Source organism: Ovis aries, chromosome Y (assembly GCF_016772045.2).
Source record: "Ovis aries strain OAR_USU_Benz2616 breed Rambouillet chromosome Y, ARS-UI_Ramb_v3.0, whole genome shotgun sequence".
NCBI lineage: Eukaryota > Metazoa > Chordata > Mammalia > Artiodactyla > Bovidae > Ovis > Ovis aries.
The window spans coordinates 2,174,162-2,201,389 of record NC_082741.1 but is presented as its reverse complement, the minus strand read 5'-3'; the positions used below and the strand labels follow the sequence as shown (position 1 = coordinate 2,201,389).

Here is a 27,228-nt window from a genome sequence, read left to right as displayed (position 1 = left end):
AAGAAGACACAGGGGGAGCCAGATTTCCGAGAAACTGGTCCATCTCTTTGTTTTCCAGGAAAGCTTTTATACTTCAAGTTGTACATAGAGATCAATGGATAATGCAAAGTCATGCAGGGTCAGCAGCCCTGACCCTTATCGAGACCAGGCTTTCTCTCTGCATACCTAGCTGTATACACAGGTCTTAGAGGTGATTTGCATCATCTTCTGGCCAGGAGGCCTATTAGCATTTTATGGCCCTTTTCTGATAAGGGTCTGTCAACCAGAAAACTTATTTGCCTTAAAAGTTCTTACTAAAGTCTGGTGTCACTCTCAGAAAGCACTAATTAAGGTGGCATTCTTACATAGCAAGGACACAACAATTTATAACAAAGAAAGAGGAGTATAGTAATTTATAATAAAGAGAAAATTCATTAACTCAAAAGTCTAGTATTGCTAATATCAAAACAACTATATTCCTTTTTCTACATCCCAATTACATTGATTAATATCCTCCAGGTGCCTAAAAGATAAAGGATATGGAGGCCTGGTGGCAATCATTAACTCAACAATGAAACCCTTCACCAATGTAATTCTTAGCTCTTTAAAAAGACTTTAATATCTTTAAGATGTTTTAAGCTTCCCGTGCCTCTCGAGGTTGGGGGGCTATAAACAATCACATGCTTAGCTGTAAAAGTCCGGGTAAACCTGTCAGGCATGTTAGAGAGCCATCAGAGGGGTTTGAGCTGAGACACTCCTTTTATATGCAGGAGACTCTTAACTGGAGCTCTAAGTTAAGTTTTTCCAGAGAAAGGTGGTCAAGTATAGCCCCCTGTTAATGTCATAGGAGTTGGTGAAAGTCATAAAATAATAAGACAGACATTCTGGTTTTGGAGTAGATGCTCGAGAAGTTCCAGGGGGCCCCCACGAGGCCTGATCCCGCCTTTGCATGTCAGGCCCCTTCCTCATGACCTTTGCCATGGGCGGGATTCCCCATGCTGGCTCCCAGCAGTCCATACCATTTCTGTCCTTTATTGAGCCCATCTTTGCACGAAATCTTCCCTCGGTATCTCTGATTTTCTTGAAGAGATATCTAGTTTTTCCTGTTCAGTTGTTTTCCTCTATTTCTTTGCATTGATCGCTGAGGAAGGCTTTCTTATCTCTCCTTGCTGTTCTTTGGAACTCTGCATTCAGATGCTTATGTCTTTCCTTTTCTCCTTTGCTTTTCACTTCTCTTCTTTTCACAGCTATATGTAAGGCCTCCTCAGACAGCCATTTTGCTTCTTTGCATTTCTTTTCCGTGGGGATGGTCTTGATCTCTGTCTCCTGTGCAATGTCATGAACCTCCATCCATAGTTCATCAGGCACTCTTTCTATCAGATCTAGTCCCTTAAATCTATTTCTCACGTCCACTGTATAATCATAAGGGATTTGATTTAGGTCATACCTGAATGGTGTAGTGGGTTTCCCTACTTTCTTCAATTTAAGCCTGAATTTGGCAATAAGGAGTTCATGATCTGAACCACAGTCATCTCCCAGTCTTGTTTTTGCTGACTGTATAGAGTTTCTCCATCTTTGGCTGCAAAGAATATAATCAGTCTGATTTTGGTGTTGACCATCTGGTGATGTCCATGTGTAGAGTCTTCTCCTGTGTTGTTGGAAGAGGGTGTTTGCTATGACCAGGGCATTTTCTTGGCAAAACTCTATTAGTCTTTGCCCTGCTTCATTCCACATTCCAAGGCCAAATTTGCCTGTTACTCCAGGTGTTTCTTGACTTCCTACTTTTGCATTCCAGTCCCCTATAATGAAAAGGACATCTTTTTTGGGTGTTAGTTCTAAAAGGTCTTGTGGGTCTTCATAGAACCGTTCAGCTTCAGCTTCTTCAGCGTTACTTGTTGGGGCATAGGTTTGGATTACCATGATATTGAATGGTTTGCCTTGGAAACGAACAGAGATCATTCTGTCGTTTCTGAGATTGCATCAGAGTACTGCGTTTCGGACTCTTTTGTTGACCGTGATGGCCACTCCATTTCTGAGGGAATCCTGCCTGCAGTAGCAGATGTAATGGTCATCTGAGTTAAATTCACCCATTCCAGAAGTTCGCCGATTCCTAGAATGTCAACGTTCACTCTTGCCATCTCCTATTTGACCACTTCCAATTTGCCTTGATTCATGGACCTGACATTCCAGGTTCCTATGCAGTATTGCTCTTTACAGCATCGGACCTTGCTTCTATCACCAGTCACATCCACAGCTGGGTATTGTTTTTGCTTTGGCTCCATCCCTTCATTATCTCTGGAGTTATTTCTCCACTGATCTCCAGTAGCATATTGAGCACCTACTGACCTGGGGAGTTCCTCTTTTGGTATCCTATCATTTTGCCTTTTCATGCTGTTCATGGGGTTCTCAAGGCAAGAATACTAAAGTGGTTTGCCATTCCCTTCTCCAGTGGACCGCATTCTATCAGACCTCTCCACCATGACCCGCCCATCTTGGGTGGCCACACACGGCATGGCTTAGTTTCATTGAGTTAGATAAGGCTGTGGTCCGTGTGAGCAGACTGGATATTTGTCTGTGATCGTGGTTTCAGTCTGTCTGCCCTCTGATGCCGTCTCTCAGTGCCTACTGTCTTACTTGGGTTTCTCTTACCTTGGATGTGGGTATCTCTTCACAGCTGCTCCAGCAAAATGCAGCCGGTGCTCCTTACCTTGGACGAGGGGTATCTCCTCACGGCCAGCCGTCCTGACCTTGAACATGGAGTAGCTCCTCTCGGCCCTCCTGCACTCATGCAGCCACCCCTCCTTGGACATAGGGTTGCTCATTTTGGCCGCCCTGACCTCGGGCATGGGGTAGCTCCTCTCGGCCGGCGCCCCTGACCTCAGATGTAGGATAGCTCCTCTTGGCTGCCGCCGCTGACCTTGGACGTGCAGTAGCTCCTCTAGGCCTCTCCTGTGCTGTCGCAGCTTGGCGACAGAGCAGTTAGTTCCCCAACCGAGAATCAAATCCATACCCCCCACCCCACTGTTTTTTTTTTTTCCCCTTTTTTCTCTGTGCTTAGTTTCACTCACTCATAGAGAGTCACATGCTGAGGTTTCAAATGTTTCAGAGCTCAAGCCAGAGTTCCTAGTGCCAAATGACTGCACAGATACCTCAGTTCAGAGGGCGGTGTGCACACGTGCTGCACACGACACTCAATTCAAGATGGCGGCAACAGGCTGTGCATGTAAGGAAGTGTTATTATGTGTATCTTCCAAATGCAATCTGATTTGCTCCCAATTCTAAGCATTATGGTTGAACCGAAGAGGAGTGATACAAAATTGAGTACAGTTCCATTCGCAATTTAATAATACTTGTTTTTGTAAATCTATTAATTGATCTCCAACCCATTGGATGGCTCTTTTTAAATCCTGAATTTTATGTTGAACTTTTTCATCTATCTGAACCTGTGTCCCATGTAGTATGAGCATCTTTAGTCCGGTTTTGAATAGTTTTGTGTTTGAATTGAAGTTTGTAAAGCAATGTCTGTGACAGCAGCAATGGTGTAAATGGCTATTAACCCCCAAATGCCAAGAATCAATCATCTGATGAATTGCTTAGATCGTCAGAGTAATTTAGTGAGTAACTGGGAGGTAAGTCTTGCGATGGGACCCTCTTTCCAGGGTCGTTGGAGATCTACTGGCAACCACAGACTACGTCGAGATCAAAGACTCAAAAGGGGTTCATTTTTTTAGAGGAATTTAAGACATGGATACAATTTGCAATCTATACAAGTCACAGAATGTTAAGTCTTATTAAATTGTAAGTTTTCTATGGGTATAAAAAAAGGAAAGGGAACACAAGCTTGTATAAAATATGCATGATTATAATGGAAGGAATAGTTACTATGACTATGACTGGTCCCTGTGAAATATCCAGTCCAAGTTCCAGGTTTTTCAGTATTTGCAGCAAGTTTCCAGATGTCCCATTGTTCAGGCCCAATTCATTTATTGAGGACAATTTGAGGGCGAGGAGGTGCCATTCTGCCATCAAGCCAGACAAGGAGTCCTTTGTCCATTGAACTGTTGGTAATCTTCCATGTTACTTGAGTAACATAATCACACATAATAGTGTTAATATCATCTGAGCAGTTAGATAGCTACATACCATAGGGTCCCCAATCAACAATGGTGTAATTGGCCACAAACATTAATTTCCGTGATTTAGCTTGACATCTCTCTCAATAAACAGGAGTATATTTTAAATCCTTATAATAAACACCTAACATTCCAACTTTTGTCCTTTTCCTGGAGTTTTGGTAGTATTGACATGGTTCTAATAAAAGGACAGGGCAGTAAACAGTCTGAAAAATGTGCAGAAGTTCATTTTTGGAGGCAAGATGAAAGCCCACGTTTGTTGACCAACAGTAATACATAATTTTGCTGGGCCCATGCATAAAGGAAGGATTTCACAGCCTAGAGAAATGTTAATTAGTCTTCTTTCTTCCTCAGGATGAGAGGGCCCCTCCAAGCTCCAAGGAGGAGGCATATGTAGTAAGTCATTACTGGATACGACCAGTCCTATAGCTGTGCATTCTACAACCTGCAATAAAGCGGGGTTAGATATATAACGCCAATAAGTGTGATTAATCAGGTCAGCCTGAGCGGGGGAAGGAAAAGCAAGCAAAGCAAGCATAGCGACAAAAATATTTTCTGGATTCCGAGGCATTCCCTGTTGAGAAGCCGGATTTTCAGCTTGATTAGTCAGGGTTTTTATCTGTCCCCAAGTGGGGAGATCATAAGGTCGATGACCTTGAGTGCAGCATTTCTTAGAAATTTTTAAAGTTGCCATGGCTTGTACTGGAAACTCCTCCCCTTGGGGATTTCGCCATTTCTTCCCTGTCTTGAATGCTGGCGGCTCCCCTGGGGCGGATCTTCCGAAGAGGCAGCCAGCTGATTTCGTTGACCACATCTGGAGAAACACAAGCGTACCCCTTTCCCTGTAATATTAATTTTCCAGATTTCCATTGTTTAATCAACCCGTCTTGATACCAAATGGGCAGAGGAAGGGAGGTATCCTTCAATGCTTCGAAATGATTTTCTGCTTTTGTCAAAATATCTCCTTGTGGTAAGTTTAAAAAATTTAAAACAAATAAGCCTGTATTAACAATAGTTATAGGATTAAAGACTATATTGCATTGGAATCTAGTAAAGTCTGATAAGTGTCAGGGGACGTTCAACTTGAAGGGATCCAATACGTTGCATTTTCTTTCTTTGTGTGCCGTCTCTCAAGGACTCTCTGTTCCTTACCAGTTCCTGGAATACAGGAACAAGCAGAGCTGCACGCAGTTCTCAGGACTGAGATCATGGGAAAGAGCACCTGCTTGGATTCCCTTCAGTGACTCTCTTCAGTGACCTTTTACTTACAGGACTATCCATTTTGTTGCAGCTGATGGAATTTCATTCTTAATGGCGGAGTAATCATTTTATTGAAGGTATAGAAGCATGCATTTCTGCAAATAAGGTACCCTTGTTTCACTGGAGACTTGGGTGCCCATGTCTTTCTTTCCTTTGCCTTCTTTTCATCGAATCCAGTCCCCATGTACCTGTCTGTAAAGTCCGTAAAAAATGGTGCCCAAACAGGGACCTGGAGAATGCCCTTGGCAAGCGGACGGAGTGACTGCACCTACGGAGGTTGCTAAGTGTGGGGATATGGGACAAACGGCTGGAAAGCCCCACCACTTTTGTACTTCATCATTTATTTAAAGTTCAAGGACTTTTGGTTTCACATCAGCGAATAGAGGCTTTATCTCCAAACAGTGGTTGAACATAATCCCTGGTTCCCCAGTGAAGGCAGTTTCAATTTAGAAATTTGGAACCAGATTAAAGAGAATGTTAAACGAGCCTCAAGACAGGGAAGAACTATTCCAATAGATTTCTGGCCCTTATGGGCTCTTATTAAAGCTGGGATTCTGCCATTTCAAGGTAATTCTAGTCTCCCCCCGATATTTGACAAGAGGCGGAACGCTTGTTACATGAATATGAATTAGATGATGAAACTTTACAAAAGGCTCAATTAGAACAACATAAAATATTTCAAAATTTCCCCACCAACCCTACCCCAAGTGCTCCTCCTTTAATACAAAGTAAATTGCAAAACAGTTTCTTACTTGTATTAGACTTGACTTACCTCTAGAGTTTTTTATACTCCCTTCTCTCCATTCCACAGCCGGACTTCTTGCCCAAGAACACTCGATAGAATGGATCTATACATATTTTAGAGGGACAAGGTCACTTACACCCCATCTGGATTTGATCACTCTAATAATTATCAATGGGATAATTAGAACTAAGACTAATTGGCTCCGATCCTCATAAAATTGTAATACCTATTAATAAATCTCAATTTGAGAATGCACTACAAACTTCTGCCGATTTCCAAATAGCCCTTCTGGAATATTTTAGACAAATTTCATTTCATTATCCTTCTAACAAACTCTGGAATTTCTTCAAAAATACTGAATTATCCCTCACATTGTCACATCACAACCTATACCTCAAACTGATGTTTGCTATACAGATGGGACTAAAAACATCAAAGCCTCATTCTGGTCTCTCAAAGAATATAAAGACTTTTATACTAAATTTTTTTTTTGGGGGGGGGCTCCAAAATCACTGTAGATGGTGATTGCAGCCATGAAATTAAACGATGCTCACTCCTTGGAAGGAAAATTATGACCCACCTAGAGAGCATATTAAAAAGCAGAGACATTACTTTGCCAACAAAGGTCATCTCATCAAGGCTATGGTTTTTCCTGTGGTCATGTATGGATGTGAGAGTTGGACTGTGAAGAAAGCTGAGCATCGAAGAATTGATGCTTTTGAAGTGTGGTGTTGGAGAAGATTCTTGAGAGTCCCTTGGACTGAAAGGAGATCCAACCAGTCCATCCTAAAGGAGCTCAGTCCTGGGTATTTATTGGAAGGACTGATGCTGAGGCTGAAACTCCAGTCCTTTGGCCACCTCATGCGAAGAGTTGACTCAGTTGACTCTGATGCTGGGAGGGATTGGGGGCAGGAGGAGAAGGGGACAACAGAGGATGAGATGGCTGGATGGCATCACCAACTCCATGGACATGCGAAGAGTTGACTCAGTTCACTCTGATGCTGGGAGGGATTGGGGGCAGGAGGAGAAGGGGACGACAGAGGATGAGATGGCTGGATGGCATCACCGACTCCATGGACATGAGTTTGAGTGAACTCTGGGAGTTGGTGATGGACAGGGAGGCCTGGCATGCTGCGACTCATGGTGTCGCAAAGAGGTGGACACGACTGAGCGACTGAACTGAACTGAACTGTCTTCCTCTGCCTTATTTGGTATCAAGTAAGTGATGGAAATCTGGGAAATTAATCTTACAGGGAAAGGGGTATGTTTGTATTTCTCCAGATGTATCCAACGAACTCAGTTGGCTTCTTTGGAAGATCTGCCCCAGGGGAGCCTCCGGTGTTCAAAATAAAGGTGAAAAGTCAAAACCCCCGTGATGAAAAAATTCCAACACAGGCCATGGCGGCTCTAAAAATTTCCAAGAAGCACCACCCTCAACGTCATCGACCTCAAGATGTCCCTACTTGGGGACAAATAAAAACCCTTACTAATCAAGCTGAAAATCTTGTTTCTCAATAGGGAATGCCTCGGAATCCAGAAAATATTTTTGTGGCTATGCTTGCTTTGCTTGCCTTTGCCTCCCCTGCTCAAGCTGAATTAACTAATCATACTTACTGGGCCTATATATCCAACCCCCCTTTACTGCAGGTTGTAGAATGGACAGATAACGAATTGTATCCACCAATGACTCAGTACGTATGCCTCCTCCTCAGAGGTTGGAGGGGCCCTTTCATCCTGAGGTAGAAGGGAGGCTAATTAATATTTCTCTCGGGTATGAAGTCCTTCCTCTATGCATGAGTCCAGGAGAATTATGCATTAGCTGACAAACATGGGCTTTCATTCCGCCTCCAAAGAAGAACTTTCAGACGTTGCTTGGACTGTTTACTGCCCTTTCTTTCTATGAGAACCATGTCATCACTACTGAAACTCCGGGAAAAGGACAAAAATCATTATGCAAAGGGTTTACATATCAGAACTTTAAGTATACTCCAGATGTCAAGCTAAATCAGGAAAATTAATGTTTGTGGCCAATTACACCATTTTTGGTTGGGGACCCCATGGTATGTGGTTGTCTAAGTGCTCAGATGGTATTAACAGCGCTGTGTGTGATTACGCTACTCAGGCAGCATAGGAGGTTATACTAAGATGGAACATTACATGACAGAGCACTTCGTGCTGGCTTGACAGTGGGATGGCACCCCCTCGCCCTCAAATCGTCCTCAGTAAATGGATTGGGCCTGAACAGTGGAAATCCGGAAACTTGCCACGAGCACCGAAGAACCTGGAACTTGGACTGGCTATTTCGTGGGGACCAGCCGCAGTCATAGTAACGCTTCCTTTTGTTAGAATCATTCATATTTCATACAAGCTTGTGTTCCCCTTCCGTTTGTTATAGCTATAGGGAACTTGCAGTTTAATAAGACTTTACATTCTATGACTTGTGTAAATTGTATACTTGTCTTAATTCCTCTGTTTCTTTGCAAAACAAATCCCTTTGGATCCTTCAATCTCGACGTAATCTATGGTTGCCAGTAGAGCTCCAGCGACCCTGCAAAGAGGATCCCATGGCAGGACTTGCCTCCCTGCTACTTAGTAAATTACTTCAGTGATCTAAACGATTCATTGGATGGTTAATTCTTGGCATTTGGGGATTAATAGCCATTTGCACGACTGCCGCTGTCGCAGACACTGCTTTACAAACCTCAGTTCAAACACACAACTTTATTCAAAAGTGGACCAAAGATGCTCATACTGTGTGGACCACTCAGGCTCAGATAAATGAGGAAGTTCAAGATGAAATACAGGAAATAAAAACAGCCATCCAATGGGTCAGAGATCAACTAATAGATTTACAAAAACAAATTATACTAAAATGTGACTGGAATGCTCCTCAATTTTGTACTACTCCTATTCGGTTCAACTATAGTGCCTACTATTGGGAACAAATCAAATTTAATTTGTAAGACATACATGATAATGCTTCGTTAAATGTACAATTATTACAAAAGGAAACCTTTGAAACCTTCTCTAAGAGTCTACTCTCTTGGAACAGTTTGGAAACCTTAGTGGAACAGCTAGCTGATCAATTATCTGGGCTAGACCCTCGAGGCAATGGCACCCCACTCCAGTACTCTTGCCTGGAAAATCCCATGGATGGAGGAGCCTGGTGGGCAGCAGTCCATGGGGTCGCTAAGAGTCGGACACGACTGAGCGACTTCACTTTGACTTTTCACTTTCATGCATTGGAGAAGGAAATGGCACCCCACTCTAGTGTTCTTGCCTGGAGAATCCCAGGGACAGGGGAGCCTGTTGGGCTGCCGTCTATGGGGTCGCACAGAGTTGGACACGACTGAAGCAACTTAGCAGCAGCAGCAGACCCTCGAGCATGGTTTCAAAGCATTACACTTAGTATTGGATCTGGAGCTATAACGCTGATAATTATCCTGGTGATTATATTTGTAGTATACCAATGCCTTTCAACTAAAATTGTTCAAACTAAGCAAACTCAATTGGTCAAGGCCTTTTTCACAAAAGTATCTGCAGTCATCACCAATTATGAAAAAATAGAAAAAGGGAAATTGTCAGAGGATGTTCAACTTTAAGGGATCCAGTATGTTGCATTTCCTTCCTTTGAGTGCTATTTCTCAAGGACTCTCTGTTCCTTATCAGTTCTGGAAAACAGGAATGAGCAGAGCTGCACGTGGTTCTCAGGACTGAGATCCTGGGAAAGAGCACCTGCTTGGATTCCCTTCAGTGACTCCCTTCAGGCACTCTCTTCAGTGATATTTTACTTCCAGGACTATCCATTTTGTTGCAACTGATGGAATTTCATTCTTAATGGCTGAGTAATCATTTTATTGAAGATCTATAAGCATGCATTTCTGCAAATAAAGTACCCTTGTTTCACTGGGGACTTGGGTGCCCTGCGTGCTTCTTTTCTTCCCCTTCTTTGCATTGACTCCAGTCCCCAGGTCCTGGTCTGTAAAGACCATAACAGATAAGGAAGATAGACACGTTCCTGTGTATTCCCCTCTTAAAATTTTTTTTTTATTATTTGTAGTTCCAGTGTGTGATGTGCTCGTTCACCTATGCCCTGTGCTTGTGGATTGTAAGGAATACCTGTAATATATTTAACAGAAAATTATTGTAAAAATTGTTAAAATTGCATAGAAATATAGGTAGGGCCATTGTCTGTTTTTACAGAACTAGGTGTTCCCATTATTGTAAAGCCAGTTAATAGGTGGGTAATAACATGTTGTGTAGTTTCACCTCAGGGAGCTGTGGCCCATATAAGAGAAGAACTTGTACTGATTGAGATATGTAAGAAGGAAGACGGAGAAACTTCAGGGCAATGAGTTACGTCCATTTGCCATAGTTCATTGGGTTGTAATCCTCGAGGATTGATACTTTGTGCGATGGGTGGAAGATGTAGGGGCCTACAAGTAGAGCAGTTATTAATCATTTCTTTAGCAAGTCGGTATGGAATTTTTCAAATTTGATGTAATGAGGCAGCATTATTGTGTAATAGAGCATGATGCTCTGCAGGAGTAGCAAGAGAGACAAGTTTATCAGCTTGTTCATTACCATGAGGCATAGGGCCAGGAAGACAAGAATGTGTTTGAATACAGGTAATATAAATAGGGGAAGTGCGGTTCTTCACAACAGATTGTAGTTCAAGAAAAAGTTGTTGGATAATAGAATGATTAGAATTTATGGTAGAAGTTTCTATATTTCTTAATACAAAAACTGAATATAAGGAGTCAGAAACTATATTAATAGGATAAGAATGTAGGTGAATAACGTGATTGAGAGCATATAATTCAATTTGTTGAGCAGAGTGAAATTTAGCATAAAAGACTTTATATTCTTTGAGAGATCAGAATGAGGCTTTGGTGTTTTTAGTCCCATCTATATAGAAAATATCAGTTTGAGAAATAGGTTGTGATGTGACAGAGAATAAATTCAGTATTTTTGAAGAAATTCTAGAGTTTGTTAGAAGGATAATGAAATGAAATTTCTCCAAAATATTCCAGAAAGGTTGTTTGAAAATCGGTAGAAGTTTGTAATGCATTCTCGATTTGATATTTATTAATAGGTACTACAATTTTATGAGCACCGGAGCCAATTAGAGCCTTAGCTCTATTTCTTCCGCTGATAATGATTCGAGTGATCAAATCAAGATAGAGTGTAAGTGACCTTGTCCCTCTGAAATGGGTATAGATCCATTCTGTTGGGTAAGAAGTCCTGTGGGAGAATGGGGAGAGGGGGGTATAAGTAATTCTAGAGGTAAATCAAGTCTCATATGAGTGAGAAATTGGTTCTGCAATTTAGTTTCTATTAAACAGAGTTTTCCTCGTGCCTCTTGTGAAAGTGAATGAGGGCTATTTAAATCAGGATCTCTTTTCAAAGTGTTAAATAAATTAGTCAGGAGATAATTTGTAATGTCTAAAGAGGGTCTAGTCCAATTTATATCGCCTAAAAGTTTTTGAAAATCATTCAAGGTTGCTAATTTATTAACATGAATCTGTGTTAGTTGGGGAGTAATATGTTGTCTATTAACAAATCTTAATTAGTAACGTGTAGATGTTTGAATCTTTTCAGGGGCAATAATTAATTTAGAAGCTTTTAAGCATTGTTGAGAAGATCATGGCATCTGGTCCCATCACTTCATGGCAAACAGATGGGGAAACAGTGTCAGACTTTATTTTTCTGGGCTCCAAAATCACTGCAGATGGTGACTGCAGCCATGAAATTAAAAGATGCTTACTCCTTGGAAGGAAAATTATGACCAACCTAGATAGCATATTGAAAAGCAGAGACATTACTTTGCCAACAAATGTCGGTCTAGTCAATGTTATGGTTTTTCCAGTGGTCACGTATGGTTGTGAGAGTTGGACTGTGAAGAAAGCTGAGCGCCAAAGAATTGATGCTTTTGAACTGTGGTGTTGGAGAAGACTCTTGAGAGTCCCCTGGACTGCAAGGAGATCCAACCAGTCCATTCTAAAGGGGATCAGTCCTGGGTGTTCTTTGGAAGGACTGATGCTAAAGCTGAAACTCCAATACTTTAGCCACCTCATGTGAAGAGTTGACTCATTGGAAAAGACTCTGATGCTGGGAGGGATTGGGGGCAGGAGGAGAAGGGGACGACAGAGGATGAGATGGCTAGATGGCATTACTAACTCAATGGACATGAGTTTAAGTGAACGGGTGATGGACAGGGAGGCCTGGCGTGCTGCGATTCATGGGGTTGCAAAGAGTCACACACAACTGAGTGACTGAACTGAACTAACTTTTTTTTTTTTTTAATCTATATCCTTTTATTGAACAAAAAGATTATTCCACGATTTTGTTATTGCAGTTAACACTGTGATGAGCGGACCTTGTGTTCACATCTGTTGTACATTTTTTGTTGTGTTCACTGGATAAATTTTTTTTTTTTTTTTACTTTACAATATTGTATTGGTTTTGCCATACATTAACATGAATCTGTCATGGGTGTACACGTGTTCCCTACGTTGAACCCCCCTCCCACCTCCCTCCCTGTACCATCCCTCTGGGTCATCCCAGTGCACCAGCCCCAAGCATCCTGTATCCTGCATCGGACCTGGTGAGAGTAACTTTTATAGTAAGTTAGAGTAACTCTTAGAGCAACTCTTAGAGAAACTTTTAGAGTAACTCTTGGAGTCACTGTTAGAGTTACTTAGAGTAACTTAGACTTACTTAGAGTAATTTAGAGTAACTGTTGAAGTAAATTAGGGTAACAGTTACTTACAGAGACAGAGGATGAGATGGCTGGATGGCATCACTGACTCGATGGACATGAGTCTGAGTGAACTCTGGGAGTTGGTGATGGACAGGGAGGCCTGGCGTGCTGCGATTCATGGGGTTGCAAAGAGTGGGACACGACTGAGAGCCTGAACTGAACTGAACTGAACTGAAACTTCCTTAAACTAACTTACAGTAAGTTAAAGCAGAGGAAACAAAAGAGAAACTTAGAAGCTGGTTGGTGAGAGACAAGAGAAAGCCATGCAGGTGTCGGGGGTGGGGAGCAGGAAGCAGGTGCAGACAGAGAAGGAGATGCAGAGAAACTCAGAAACCAGAGGGTCTGTGTCCGGCATCGCAGGTGAAAATAAACAGTACTCTTAATGATTTAGTGAGTTATTTCCAATTTGGAATTTTACTTCCCAAAGAATAAACTGTGGATGAGGGTGTCAAGGTATGCGAAACATGAGGAAATACATAAAGGGTAGAAGGAAGCAAGTGTGTGTTCTAGAAAGCATCGAAGTATTCATATAAAGCAGCAGGATGTGCCCTTAGGTTTAGACTGCAATGAGCCGTCAACCACGGCTTGAAAATATTTGGGGGAAAAAAAAAACTGAACGCTCTAAAAAGCACCACATAGTGGCAACTCTTTAACCATCATTTGCATTGTCTTTAGAGCTATATACATGCTATTTATGTTATATGATGTGTTATAAGTAATCTGCTGCTGCTAAGTCACTTCGGTCGTGTCTGACTCTGTGCGACCCCATAGATGGCAGCTCAGCAGGCTCCCCCGTCCCTGGGATTCTCCAGGCAAGAACGCTGCAGTGGGTTGCCATTTCTTTCTCCAATGCATGAAAGTGAAAAGTGAAAGTGAAGTCACTCAGTCGTGTCCAACTCTTAGCAACCCCATGGACTGCAGCCCACCAGGCTCCTCCATCTATGGGATTTTCCAGGCAAGAGTACTGGACTGGGATGCCATCGCCTTCTCCATAAGTAATCTAGGAGTGGTTTAAAGTACAGCGGAGGACGTGCCTACTTTACACACAGAGAACCATGCCATTTGGGATTTGGGGCTTCCCTGGTGGCTCAGAGGTGGAGAATCTTACCAGCCAATGCAGGAGACCCAGATTTGATCCCTGGGTCAGGAAGATCCCCTGGACGAGGCCATGGCAACCCACTCCAGTATTCCTGCCTGGAGAATCCCACGGACAGAGGAGCCTGGTGGGCTACAGTCCACGGGGTCGCAGAGAGTCGGACGCGACTGACCACACGTGCCTTTGATGAGTAAGACTTTACAGAGGACTTCTACGTGTATGTTCATCAGGTATTTCACTAGTCTTCTTGTGGTGTCTCCTGGCCCTGGTATCAGGGCAGTGTGGTCCTCATGGAATGAATTTGGGGAGAGTTTCTTCCTTTTCTCCTTTTTGGAAGAGTTTATGAATTTCCTGTATTTGAAAATATTTGGTCAAATTCATCTGGGCTGGAGTTTGTGGAAAGATGTGTGTGTGTGTGTCATTATATAAGTATATCAGTTCATTTCAGTCGCTCCATCGTGTCCGACTCTTTGTGACCCAGTGAACTCCAGCACTGCAGGCTTCTCTGTCCATCCTCAACTCCTGAAACTTGCTCAAATTCATGTCCATCAAGTCAGAGATGCCATCCAACCATCTCATCCCCTGTCATCCCCTTCTCCTCCTGCCCTCAACCTTTCCCAGCATTAGGGTCTTTTCCAATGAGTCAGTTCTTCCCAAGAGGTGGCCAATGTATTCGAGTTTTAGTATTAGGCCTTCCAGTGATTATAGGTATATACCTATAGGTATGGACTTCCCTGGTGGCTCAGATGGTAAAGCGTCTGTCTACAATGCAGGAGACCTGGGTTCTATCTCTAGGTTGGGAAGATCCCCTGGAGAAGGAAATGGCAATCCACTCCAGGACTATTGCCTGGAAAATCCCATGGACAGAGGAGCCTGGTAGGCTACAGTCCATTGGGTCGCAGAGAGTCGGATACGACTGAGCGACTTCACTTGGTATATATGTATTTATATGATACCTATATGTATACATGTATTTTTATAAGTGTATGTATGTATGTATTTTAAAGTATATTTTATATGAATAAATGTGTGTATTTTGAAGTATTTTTAAATGTATGTATGTAGTTTAAATTTTTTAAGTGACTCAATTATATATATATATATATACACACATATCTATACACACAGTGAATCACTGCAAAAAAACTAGTGACTATATCAAGACAGAAAGAGAGACACAGACGTTGAGAACAGATTTTTGCTTACCAGTGGGGCATGAGTCTGGGATGAGCAGATAGATCCTACTGTATAAAAAATAAGGACCTCCTGCATAGCAAAGAGAACTATACTCAACATACTGTAATAAGCTATAATGGAAAATAATCAGAAAACACACACACACACACATATATATAATGGAAACACTGTGCTGTTCACCTGAAATATTGTAAACAGCTCTACTTCAATTTTTTTTTTTTCTCCAAAGCAGTGTTTACTACTCTGTCAGTAAACCTTAAAAGCTCAATTCCAGAAGCTGGTATGAACGTAGCAGACGCCTGTTTAAATCGGGCCTGATGGCTCCTCCATCCCTCCTCTTGGATGCGTAAGACACACAGCAAAATGCTTGGATTGCACCCGCGGAGTTGTAACCATCGCACAGCATCCTATAAAGTCATGAAAATCGAGAGACTCACTGGGCTTGATTTGAGCAAACTCTGGGAGGTGGTGAAAGACAGGGAAGCCTGGCGTGCTGCAGCCCACAGGGTCGCCAGGAGTCGGAGACGACTTAGCCAGTGAGCAACAAAGCAAATTCTTTCTTGCAAATCCAGCAACGGAAAGGCCTGTCAGGTGTTCCATATATAGTATGTCTTATTACTTAGCATCAGTGGTAGAGAATGGAAAGTCACAAGGAGGAGCAGGTCCTGTGTTTAGTGCCTAAGCAAGGACCTCTGTTTTTTCAGGGTAAACAGTCACTTTTGGACCCATTGGAGGCTAAGGAACAGGGCTTAATAAGCAGGCATGTGTAGGAGATCACGTTAACATGTAACTTGATGAAGCTCTTCACCGCAGTATTGAAAACGTTAGGCTCAGAATCACTCAAGCGTATCAGCGCATTAAGCAAAGTATATTCCAGGTTTTGCATATAAATCTACATATGAAACTAGGATAGAGTGTCTTTTGTGCCTACAGCCTGAGATTTGAGAAGGAGACAGGTAGGGTTTGGGTTAATTTTTTTGGATCCAACCTTTTCCAAGCAACTGAGCATCTGTGTCTGCTGAGTGTAGGCTGTGTCCATGACAAAGACTTATAGGGTTTATTGTCTTTGAAGTGTTGGCTTTGAAAGGAATGCGTCCTTGCAGCCCATTTGGGGCAGAAAATGAGATGATCTCATAGATGGTAATAGCAGTCCTTGGGGCTTCCTTGATGGTCAAGAATCTGCCTGCAATGCAGGAGACTCAGGTCTGATCCCTGGGGGGTTGTGAAGATGCCCTGGAGAAGGAAATGACAACCCACTCCAGGATTCCTGCCTGGAGAGTCTCATGGACAGAGGAGCCCGGCGGGCTAGCGTCCATGGGGTCACAGAGTTGGACATAACTGAAGTGGCTAAAGAAAAGCAAAATATACATAATTCTTTGTTTTAGATCCTATACCATTATAGGTTATTGAATGTAATTCCAGTGCTTATGGAGGGTCCTTGTTGGTTATCTTGTAGCTGTCTGTATGTCTCAATCCGAAACTCCTAATTTGTCCCAAGCACCCCTCTTTGGTAACCATAAGTTTATTTTCTCTGTCTCCGAGTCTGCTTCTGTTTTGTGAATAAAAGTTGATCGGTATCATTTTTTTCAGTTTCCACATATAAATGATATCATATGACAATGGTCCCTCTTTCACATTTACCTAGTTGATGGGAAGAGCGTTGCTTTGGTATAACTTTCGTGTCTGTGTGTGTGTGTGTGTGTGTGTGTGTGTGTGTGTGTGTGCAGGTACACACTCTGCAGCTCAGTTTTATACTCAAAGAAAAAACAACTGACAGTATTAGTCGCTTAGTCGTGTCCAATTCTTTGTAGACTGTAGCCCGCCAGGCTCCTCTGTCTATGGGATATTCCCAGCATGATTACTGCAGTGGTTTGCCATTCCCTTCTCCAGGGGCTCTTCCGAGCCCAGGGATCAAATCTGTATTCCCTACGTTGCAGGCAGATTCTTTACCACTGAGCCCATAGCAATCATACATACCAAGAATTCGAAATGTGTAGGCAAGGTGAAGGAAGGAAGTCTACATTAGATTCAACCATGCCTGTGCAAAAAAAGATATTCTGCCCGTGTCGTCAGGGAAAAGTGAAACGTGAAAACCTGCATCTTTGCCGTCTAACCACTGGACTTCACTCTTGCTCTTTCAAGAAAACATTTATTTATTTGGCTGTGCTGAGTCTTATTTGGGGCATATAGGGTCATGGTTTTCTGACCCGGGATCGAACCCCAGGCCCCTTGCCGCTGAGAGCACGGAGTCTCTTAGCCATTAGACCACTGGGGTGGAGTCTGTGCCCCGCCTTGGATAAGGGGCACCATTTGAAAGATTTCACTGCCTCTGTGATTCTTTAACAGCTGAACTACCAGGGAAGCCCTCGCTGCCTCTAGTTAAGATGTAATTCAGTCTACAACACTTGTTTTTTTTTTTTTTTACCTGATTTTACGAATTTTTTTTTTAAATTAAAGGATAATTGCTTCACAGAATTCTGTGGTTTTCTGCCAAATATCAACATGAATCAGCCATATTAGTCCCCTCTGTCTTGAGCCTCCCTCCCATCTCCCTCCCCAGCCATCCCCTCTAGGTTCTTACGGAACCCCTGTTGGTTAGACAGCATGCTGACTCCACTCCTGTCCTTACAAATAGGACTTTGCCTAGGGAAACACTGGAATATGACTGAGGTTCATTGTCTGCCTGCCGCTGGGTGTCCGTTTTCCGGGGGCTCATGCAATGCCCTCTTAACATCCGTAGCTTCACATTGATCACAAGGTTCTGCCCACTTAGCGACTCTGCCAGGAAGTAAGTGTCCATTTGCAACCGTGCACCTCTGGGCGTGCACTCCCGCAAAGGTAAGCCCAGTCCATTGAACCCCAAGCCCCCTGAATCCGGTTTTCTTTACCTTCAGTGCTCATCTTTTCATGAATCTCAGACTGCTCATTTGAGGACCCAAAGGTAAGAAGATCCAGCTACAGTTTGATTTCCTGTCTGTATATTCACCCTCGGTGTCTTTTGAAATCTCCCAGACCTTTGCTCCTCTTTATAGACGCTCACAGACATATGGTGTTTATAAGCGTCTTTTGCACATGTCTTGTTTTCCTTTAGTGCTAAAGCAGGGTTTCTGGGCTTTAACGGTGGTGGGGTTTGATGCTGGATAATTCTATGCTGTGTTGGGGAGATGCACATGATTGGGTATATTTAGCAGCATCTCTGATCTCTTTCCCCCCTGATGCCAGTAGCATCCTCAGTTGGGACAACCTAAACTGCACCCCCGCATTGCTAAATTACTGCAGGCTCTGGGACCAGAGTTGCACCTGTTAAGAATCTCTGCTCCAGACAATTAATGGTACACCACTCATCTCTCCACTAGATCAGACGTGTGCTGATGATATCGTTGTTGTTGAGCCCTGTCAGACTCTTTGCGACCCCAGGGACTGCAGCATGTCAGGCCTCCCTGTCCTTCACCAACTCCCAGAGCTTACTCAAACTCATGTCCATTGAGTCGGTGATGCCATCCAACCATCTCATCCTGTGTTGCCCCCCTCTCCTCCTGCCTTCAATCTTTCCCCTCCTCAGGGTCTTTTCCTATATGTCAGTTCTTTACATCAGGTAGCATCAGGTAGCGAGTATTATAAGTTTAGCATCAGTCCGTCCAATGAATATTCAGTATTCTGTATGTTTTATGTCTGTATGTGAAAGAAATGTGTGCAATGATACATGGCCAGCTTTTTCGCTGGTGCAGGGATTTATCTCTGGGATTAAATTGGATTGGGTGGAGCGGGGGTGATGTTTAGCAAAATGACTGTGGCTAAGCGTGTTTCACTGGAGATTGGTCACTGGTACAAGGAGAAAAAATATATATAAATGGTATGTCCTCATTGTAAATAAAACATGAAATTTTTACACAGCCGAAAAGATATGGAACAAACACCAGTTTGACCCTTTATAAGAAATTAAATTGGAGACACAGTTTTAAACCTGAAGAACTGTTGCATAGTAATTCACACCCAAGGTGGGGAGGTTGTCAAAGTCCCCGAATTTCATGTTGATCACCCTGAGGCTAAGGACTTAAGGTCAAACTTGACATTAATTAATAATGTCAGCAGCTTCAGGTGCTTGTTAGTTTTAAGCTTGTCAACATGGTGAAAATAATTTTGTTTTCTACAGCTACTGGTTCAGAAATATAGTGGTGTTTCACGGTGCTCATATATGTATCAAATGCTGTCCTCCTTCTGTCTGATGAACCTGAGAATCCATCACTGATGCTTTAAAAGAAATACAATTTTAAGTTTAACTGTTGATAATGTCAGTTGCTATATTTGCAAACCAGTGAATCCAAAGAGTGTATCAGTGTGAATGTAATATGTATTGCTATCACCAATATTTTTGAGAGAAATTCATGATAATGAAGGCATTCAGAAATGGTTATTTTCGTAAAATTCTCTTATTCCACGCCTAGGAATTTATCGTTAGAAATGTGCCCAAGAGCCAAGTGTTCTTTACTATAGAAGGTTCACAGCATTTTGAACGCAAACCTGCTACACATAATCTCAGTGTCCAATTATAAATCTCAACAGACACGAATTTGAACAAAGTCGGAGAGATGGTGAAGGACAGGGAAGCCTGGCGTGCTGCAGTCCACGGGGTCTCAAAGAGTTGGACACGACTGAGCGGCTGAACAACAAGAAATCAATTAAAGGAGCGTTTCGTGATGTGATTTTTAAGTGAAACAGTCTGCTACAGAGCATTTCAAGTAGTCTCAATTATGTAAATGTATACAAATGTGTAGCAGCAACAGAGAGACTGCAGAAAATTGAAGGGATGCAAAGAGACTGGTGGTGAAAGAGAAACGCGTTCAAAAGAAGACTGAAAAATACCTACATTCTGATAGAAACGGGCCACAAAAGTTGCTCACTGCCTTGTTTCCATATTTCTTGGCATATTTCTTTCCTCTGTCCACAAGGGACAGGACTCTCTAGCTAGAGACTGCAGACTGCAGGGTCTGTTCTTCACCGTTGTCAGCCCTCCACCAGTATGACCTTTACTCTGAAAGCCGTAAATCAGGGCTTGTCCTAGGAGCTCTGGTCTCCTCTGTGCTTTCTTTGAAAACTTGGAATCAAGGGGGAAGCCATCTAACTATTTCAAGATCGCTTTACATTGAACTCTTCAAACCTAATGGGTGCATGGTTTCTCTGGCATGGCACCTCCACCATCGCAGGGTAGCCAGGATGGATGTACTTGCTCTCTTTTCACGTTTGCAGTCCAGTTCAGTCGCTCCATCATGTCTGATTCTTTGTGACCCCGTGGACTGCAGCACGCCAGGCTTCCCTGTCCTTCACCATCTGCCGGAGCTCGCTCAAACTCACTCCCTTTGAGTCGCTGAGGCCGTATTTCATGTTTTAGCCTTGCTTAATTGATGTATAGTCGGTTTACGCGTTGTTTAATTGACGTATGGAGAAGGCAATGGCACCCCACTCCAGTACTCTCGCCTGGAGAGTCCCAGGGACGGGGGAGCCTGGTGGGCTGCAGTCCGTGGGGTCGCTAAGAATCGGACACGACTGAGCGACTTCACTCACTTTTCACTTTCATGCATTGGAGAAGGAAATGGCAACCCACTCCAGTGTTCTCGCCTGGAGAATACCAGGGACGGAGGAGCCTGGTGGGCTGCTGTCTATGGGGTCCCACAGAGTCGGACACGACTGAAGCAGCTTAGCAATTGACGTATAGTCGGTTTACGCATTGCTTAATTGACGTATAGTCGGTTTGCTGCTGCTAAGTCGTTTCAGTCGTGTCCGACTCTGCGACCCCAGAGACAGCAGCCCACGCGTTGCTTAGTTGACGTGCAGGCGGTTTACGCGTTGCTTAGTTGACGTACAGTCAGTTTACAAAGTTGCGTGACTTCCTCCTGTACAGCAAAGTGATTCAGTTTTATATTTGTAGATCTTTTTCGCATTGTCTTCCGTGACGGCTTATCCCGGGATATTGAGTATAGTTCCCTGTGCCCTACAGTGGAGCGTTGTCATTTGTCCAGTCTGTCTCTGCTAATCCCAGCCTCCCATCCCGTCCCTCCCGCACGGAAATCACGAGTCCATCCCCCGGGTTTGCGAGTCTGTTTTCTGTCTCGTAGATCCCTTTGTGCCACGTGTTAGATTCCACCTATCTGCGGCCTCGTATCGTATTTGCATTGCTCTATCTGACTCACTTCAGTCAGTGTGATCGTCTCTAAGTCCGTCCATGTTGCTGCAATTGGCATCAGTTCATTCTTTTTGCTGGCTGAGTAATAGTCCTCTGTGTGTGTGAAGCACTTCTTTCTCACGTGACGGATGTGCTCGCTCGCTGACTGTTCTTCTCCCACAGAGGCTGCTTTCCCGGGACATGGTGCAGCGTTTCTGCACCCGGGGAAGGGGATGCCTCCTACCTTTAGCTTTGGGCACATGCTCGTTTTCCTCTTTGTCTGCTGAGCTGGAAAGCAAACTGGGATTGTGTGTTGCTGCCCCCTCTGGGGTCCGGGGTGTGGAGAAACACATCCTGCTAAGCGTCTGTTGCTGCTACGGCTTCAGTGGGGAGAATGAGTGATACGTGTGTGTGTGTGTGCACGCGCGTGTGTGTGTGATATTAAATGGAGCGCTTGAGAAGCACCAGAGAGGTTCTTAAGAAGAGGCTTCAAGGCAGCTGGATGTGGAAGAAGTGTAGGGCTTCAAATATTTATGAAATAACAATGTTCAGAGGAACAGACTGGTTTCTTCTGAAGAAATAGGTGCTTGGACCTTCAGGTCATGCACAAAAGTAAACGCTACATGATCTAAACATCCCTGTCTATCTTCTGCCTGTTCTCCATCTGGGGAAGGGCATTCTCCATTATCTCGCTAGGTATCTATGTGTCCTCTATTTATTATCTACCTATAAAGTCAATTTCAGTTTGATATTTAGAGCCTTTTACAAGAGACAGTCTGGAGCAGGAACTGGCTCCCCACTCCAATATCCTTGCCTGGAGAATTTCATGAACAGAGAAGCCTGGTGGGCTGCAGTCCATGGGATCGTGAAGAGTCGGACACGACTGAGCAACTTCACTTTCACTTATCACTTTCATGCATTGGAGAAGGAAATGGCAACCCACTCCAGTGTTCTTGCCTAGAGAATCCCAGGGATGGGGGAGCCTGGTGGGCTGCTGTCTATGGGGTTGGACAGGGTCAGACACGACTGAGGCAACTTAGCAGCAGAAGCAGCGTGTACCTCCTCCAGGGGATCTTCACAACCCAGGGATCGAACCCAGGTCTCCCGCAAGACAGGTGGGCTCTTTACCAGCTGAGCCACCGGGGAAGCCCACTCTCAGGCAGATACAGAGAGAAAAGTGCAGGAGAGAATGTCCTGAAATGACATAGAAGGATGCCCTCCATGGACTGGACTCTACCCATCTGTTTCCATACACAAGGATAGACATTCACTGTGGATAAAGAATTCGTGAGAGCTTCCATGAGACACTAACGTAAGAATCTGGGCCCCCAGTGCAAACTCACCTGGGAATATTCTCAAGAATGGTTCATCACCTGTAAAGTGTTTAGCTGATAACCACCCAAGACAGAAATGCTTCCCCAGAGAAAGCATAGTAGTTGAAAACATAATTAATATAGTATTAATGTATTATTAATTAGTGCCAAACTCCGGAGAAGGCAATGGCACCCTACTCAAGTAACTCCTGCCTGGAAAATCCCATGGACGGGGGAGCCTGGTGGGCTACAGTCCATAGGGTCACGGGGAGCTGGACATGACTGAGCGACTTCCCTTTCACATTTCACTTTCCTGCATTGGAGAAGGAAATGGCAACCCACTCCAGTGTTCTTGCCTGGAGAATCCTAGGGACAGCGGAGCCTGGTGGGCTCCTGTCTATGGGGTCACACAGAGTTGGACATGACTGAAGCGACTTAGCAGCAGCAGCAGCAGTGCCGAACTCAAGCTGTAACTCTTCAAGAAATCTTCACGTTTGCCATGCCATTCAAAGTGTTCTGTTTCCTATGATCATTTATGGGTTTTCACATTTATTTTATTTAACTTTTGTTTGGTCTTGGAGTGTAGCCAATTAACAGTGTTGTGATGGTTTCAGATGGACAGCAAAGGGACTCAGCCATACATACACATGTACCCATTCTCCCCCAAACTCCCCTCCATCCAGGCTGCCACGTGACATGGAGCGGAGTTCCCTGTGCTGGACAGCAGGTCCTTGCTGGTTCTCCATGTTAAACACAGCCGTGCGTCCATATCCATCCCAGACTCCGTGACTATCCCTTCCCCATCCTCCCCCCTGGGAACCATAAGGTTATTACAGAGTATTGAGCAGAGTTCCCTGTGCTGTCCAGCAGGTCCCTGTTGGTTCTCCATGTTAAACACAGCAGTGTGTCCATGTCCATCCCAGACTCCCTAACTATCCCTTCCCCCTGGTGACCATAAGGTTATTACAGAGTATTGAGCAGAGTTCCCTGTGCTGTCCAGCAGGTCCCTGTTGGTTCTCCATGTTAAACACAGCAATGTGTCCATGTCCATCCCAGACTCCCTAACTATCCCTTCCCCATCCTTCCCCCTTGGAACCATAAGTTGCTCTCTCAGTCAATAAGTCTGTGTTGAAGTGTTCTTTATGATCAGCTGTGTGCTTTTGCCAGAACTGCTCTGAAATTAGATAAAGATGAAGACTAAGACTAGGAAGTTTTAAGGGCGCAATTTAATTGTAAAAGAGATGGATCTTCAAAGATTGTGTTGTGTGAGATGCTGAGATAAAACCGGGGCAGAAAATCCATCTTGCCTTTAAAGGAGTCTGATCTGAACTCTTGGCATTTATTCAGATGTTCACAGTCTGTCTTCTGTGAAACAGTCGTTTTGATATAAATAGATGCAGCTTTGAAGAAGTGAGTTTTGTTATAAGCCACCAACAGTGAAACATAATCCTATTTATAAAGAAAGAAAGCTTGCCTCAGTGATCAGGGGACCTCAGTTTATTTTTGCTTACCCCCTCAAGATCATATACTGTTTTTAAAGAAGGCTTTGAGAAAATAAAAACCAGAAATGAGTTGAATCACTCATTTTTACAAAACGTAGTATGGTTGGTTTCTACCACTTCAGAGTACTTGGCAGAATACATCAGAGTGATAACATTTAAAAATATTTAAACAGAAACAGGTTGCATTATTTGCAACTTGGTGAAGGAGTTTTCACACTGTTACCGATATGACCAAGGAAACCAGCACAGTGGTGCGTAAGTGAAGCCTTTTGTATTTGTTGTTTTTGTTCAGGCACTGAGTCATGTTCAGCTCTTTGCAACCCCACGAACCACAGCATGCAAGGCCTCCCTGTCCATCACCAACTCCCAGAGCTTCCTCAGACTCATGTCCATTGAGTCGGTGATGCCATCCAACCATCTCATCCTCTGTCATCCCCTTCTCCTCCTGCCCTCAATCTTTCTGCAATGCACGAGATGAGGGTTCGACCCCTGGGTCTGGAAGATCCCCTGGAGGAGGAAATGGCAACCCACTCCAGTATTCTTGCCTGGAGAATCCTATGGAAAGAAGAGCCATGGGTCCAGAAACTGTTGGACGTGTCTGAGCAACTCAGCATGCATTTTCTGTGTTACGGCACAGTGAATCCGTTTTAGAAATAGTCTGTTCCATATTATTTTCCCTGATGGTTGATCCCAGGATGTTTAATATAGCTGCCTGTCCTCTACCGTAGGAACTTGTTTATCCACCCTGTTTATAATCGTTTGTATCTGCTAATCCCAAACTGCCAGCTGCATCTTCCCCCTGCTTCCTTAGCAACCACAAAACTCTTCTCTGATTGCGACTTTATTTCTGTTTCGTACATGCATTCACTGTGGACGTAGTTTCGGTTCCACGTATAAGTGATGTCAGACAGTATTTGTCCTTCTGATTCTGACTTCCTTCAGTTAGTATTATCATCTCTAGGCCCATCCGCATTGCTGCAAATGGCGCTGTTTCTTCCTTTTTCACGGCTGAGTCATATTCCATAGCACGCATGCGCATCTTGATCCATTCTTTTGTCACTGGACGCTTCCTTCCATGTCTTGACTGTTTTAAATAGTGCTACGATGAACACTGGGGTGCGTGTATTTTCTAGTTAAGCTTTTGCCTTGAATATATATACCCTAGAATCGGATTGCTGGATTATATGGTAATTCTGCTTTTAGCTTTCTGAGAGACTTCCATACTGTTAATCCATACTGGCTGCACCCATTTACATTGCCACCAATGGTGTACGAGGGTTCCCATTTTTCCATGCCTTCTCCAGCATTTTCAACTGCTTCATTTTTAAGTGGGAGTAAGGGAGAAATTGGAGAAGGCAACGGCAACCCACTCCAGTACTCTTGCCTGGAAAATCCCATGGATGGAGGAGCCTGGTGGGCTGCAGTCCATGGGGTGGCTAAGAGTCGGACACGACTGAGCGACTTCACTTTCACTTTTCCCTTTCATGCATTGGTGAAGGAAATGGCAACCCACTCCAGTGCTGTTGCCTGGAGAATCCCAGGGACGGGGGAGCTTGATGGGCTGCCGTCTGTGGGGTCGCACAAAGTCAGACACGACTGAAGCAACTTAGCAGCAGTAGCAGCAGCAGCAAGGGAGAAATAGAAAGCTGTGTTGGAAAGCTGCTGCTGCTGCTGCTGCTAAGTCACTTCAGCCATGTCTGACTCTTTGTGTTTATCTTGGCTACAACTTTTACCATAAACTAGGAAATAGCTATTTTTCAGCATGAAAAAGATACAGATATTTATGGTGAATTTTTCATTTTAAGTAAAACAGATATGGGTTACTATTTGCAGGGTGTCTTTTCCTTCTTAACCATGTGACTTTTGACAGAAGCATGTTACTCCCAATATGCACCATCTTGAGCATGGGTACTTTTGACTTGCATTTTGAATAACTATTTCTGATCACAGTTGTGGTACAGTTTAAATTTGTCATACTCCCCATTTGAATTTTCATCCTTGCTATAAATCCAGCACATTGCAGTCATGGAAACTGTTAGGAAAAGTTGTTGATCAATGATGTATATACTTTATACAAATTGGCTGGTAATTTCAACTTTATTGAGCATTAAAAAGAAAAAATAAATGTTCTATAATGCATCAAAATACAACACAATATCCATCACATCCTAAAAATAGATGTGATGTGGATGCTAATTGATTTCAAGTTGTGATCATAGAGAGAATTTACTCATTCTGAATATTTTAAAACGTTCTTCCTATTTCCTGTAAACCAGTTAATGACTCTCTATCTCCGTAAGTTGCAGGATCAGCCTTCTTGTTTTCTTGATACAAGGTCATCTCCTGCATTTGTAGCCATGTTTACATTTTTCTTTTTCGCATTTGCTCTTGCTTTGCTTGCTTAACCACTTGGACACTGAAGCTCATCCTATAAAACTTTTTTCTAATCGTAGATGATTAAACATTTTATAAACTTTTGTATTGCATCTAAAAATGTCATAGAGTGACTGTTCACTGTCTTAAATAGTTTTTGAGCAGATATTTCGTGGAACACCCAACCTGGCCCCTTTGAAAGTTCCATCCTACTGGGGGTAGGAGAACGTTGTCAGAGGGACGTGTCTGTGTACATGTGTGTTTCTCGTTTTTATATAGCTTGTTTCCTGAAAACGTTTGTTTGTTTGGCTTTGTAAAGAAGTCTTAGTGGCGGCAGTTGGCGTCTTCATGAGTCATGCCTAATCTTTTGTTGTGATGCTGGCTTAGTTTTCCCAGATCATGCAGGATTTTAGTTCCCTGACCGGGAATCAAACCCCCGTCCCCTGTGTGGCCAGGCAGATTCTCAACCACTGGACCACCAGGGAAATTCTTTCCTATGGGTTTATAAAGGAGATGACTTTTATGCTGAATAAACGCATACGTACCACAGCATGGCCATGATTTCTGTTTCTCAGTAAGACGCTACCCCTTTGAAACCCAACAAACACGGCTAAGAACCACCTCAAAGCCATCTGTGTATCTGTTGCTGCTGCTGCTGCTGCTAAGTCGCTTCAGTCGTGTCTGACTCTGTGCGACCCCATAGACGG

The 27,228-nt window shown here is 43.5% G+C and overlaps 1 long non-coding RNA gene across 1 annotated transcript in view; it reads left to right on the top strand.

The window, feature by feature from the left end:
• Positions 1–17,613: 17,613 nt before the first annotated feature.
• The window catches only part of LOC105605322 (uncharacterized), a 128,418-nt gene continuing 118,803 nt past the window's right edge, over positions 17,614–27,228 (top strand). Inside the window, exon 1 of the long non-coding RNA XR_009598983.1 lies at positions 17,614–27,228. This exon is cut by the window's right edge and continues 23,257 nt beyond it. This is a non-coding gene — a long non-coding RNA (uncharacterized LOC105605322).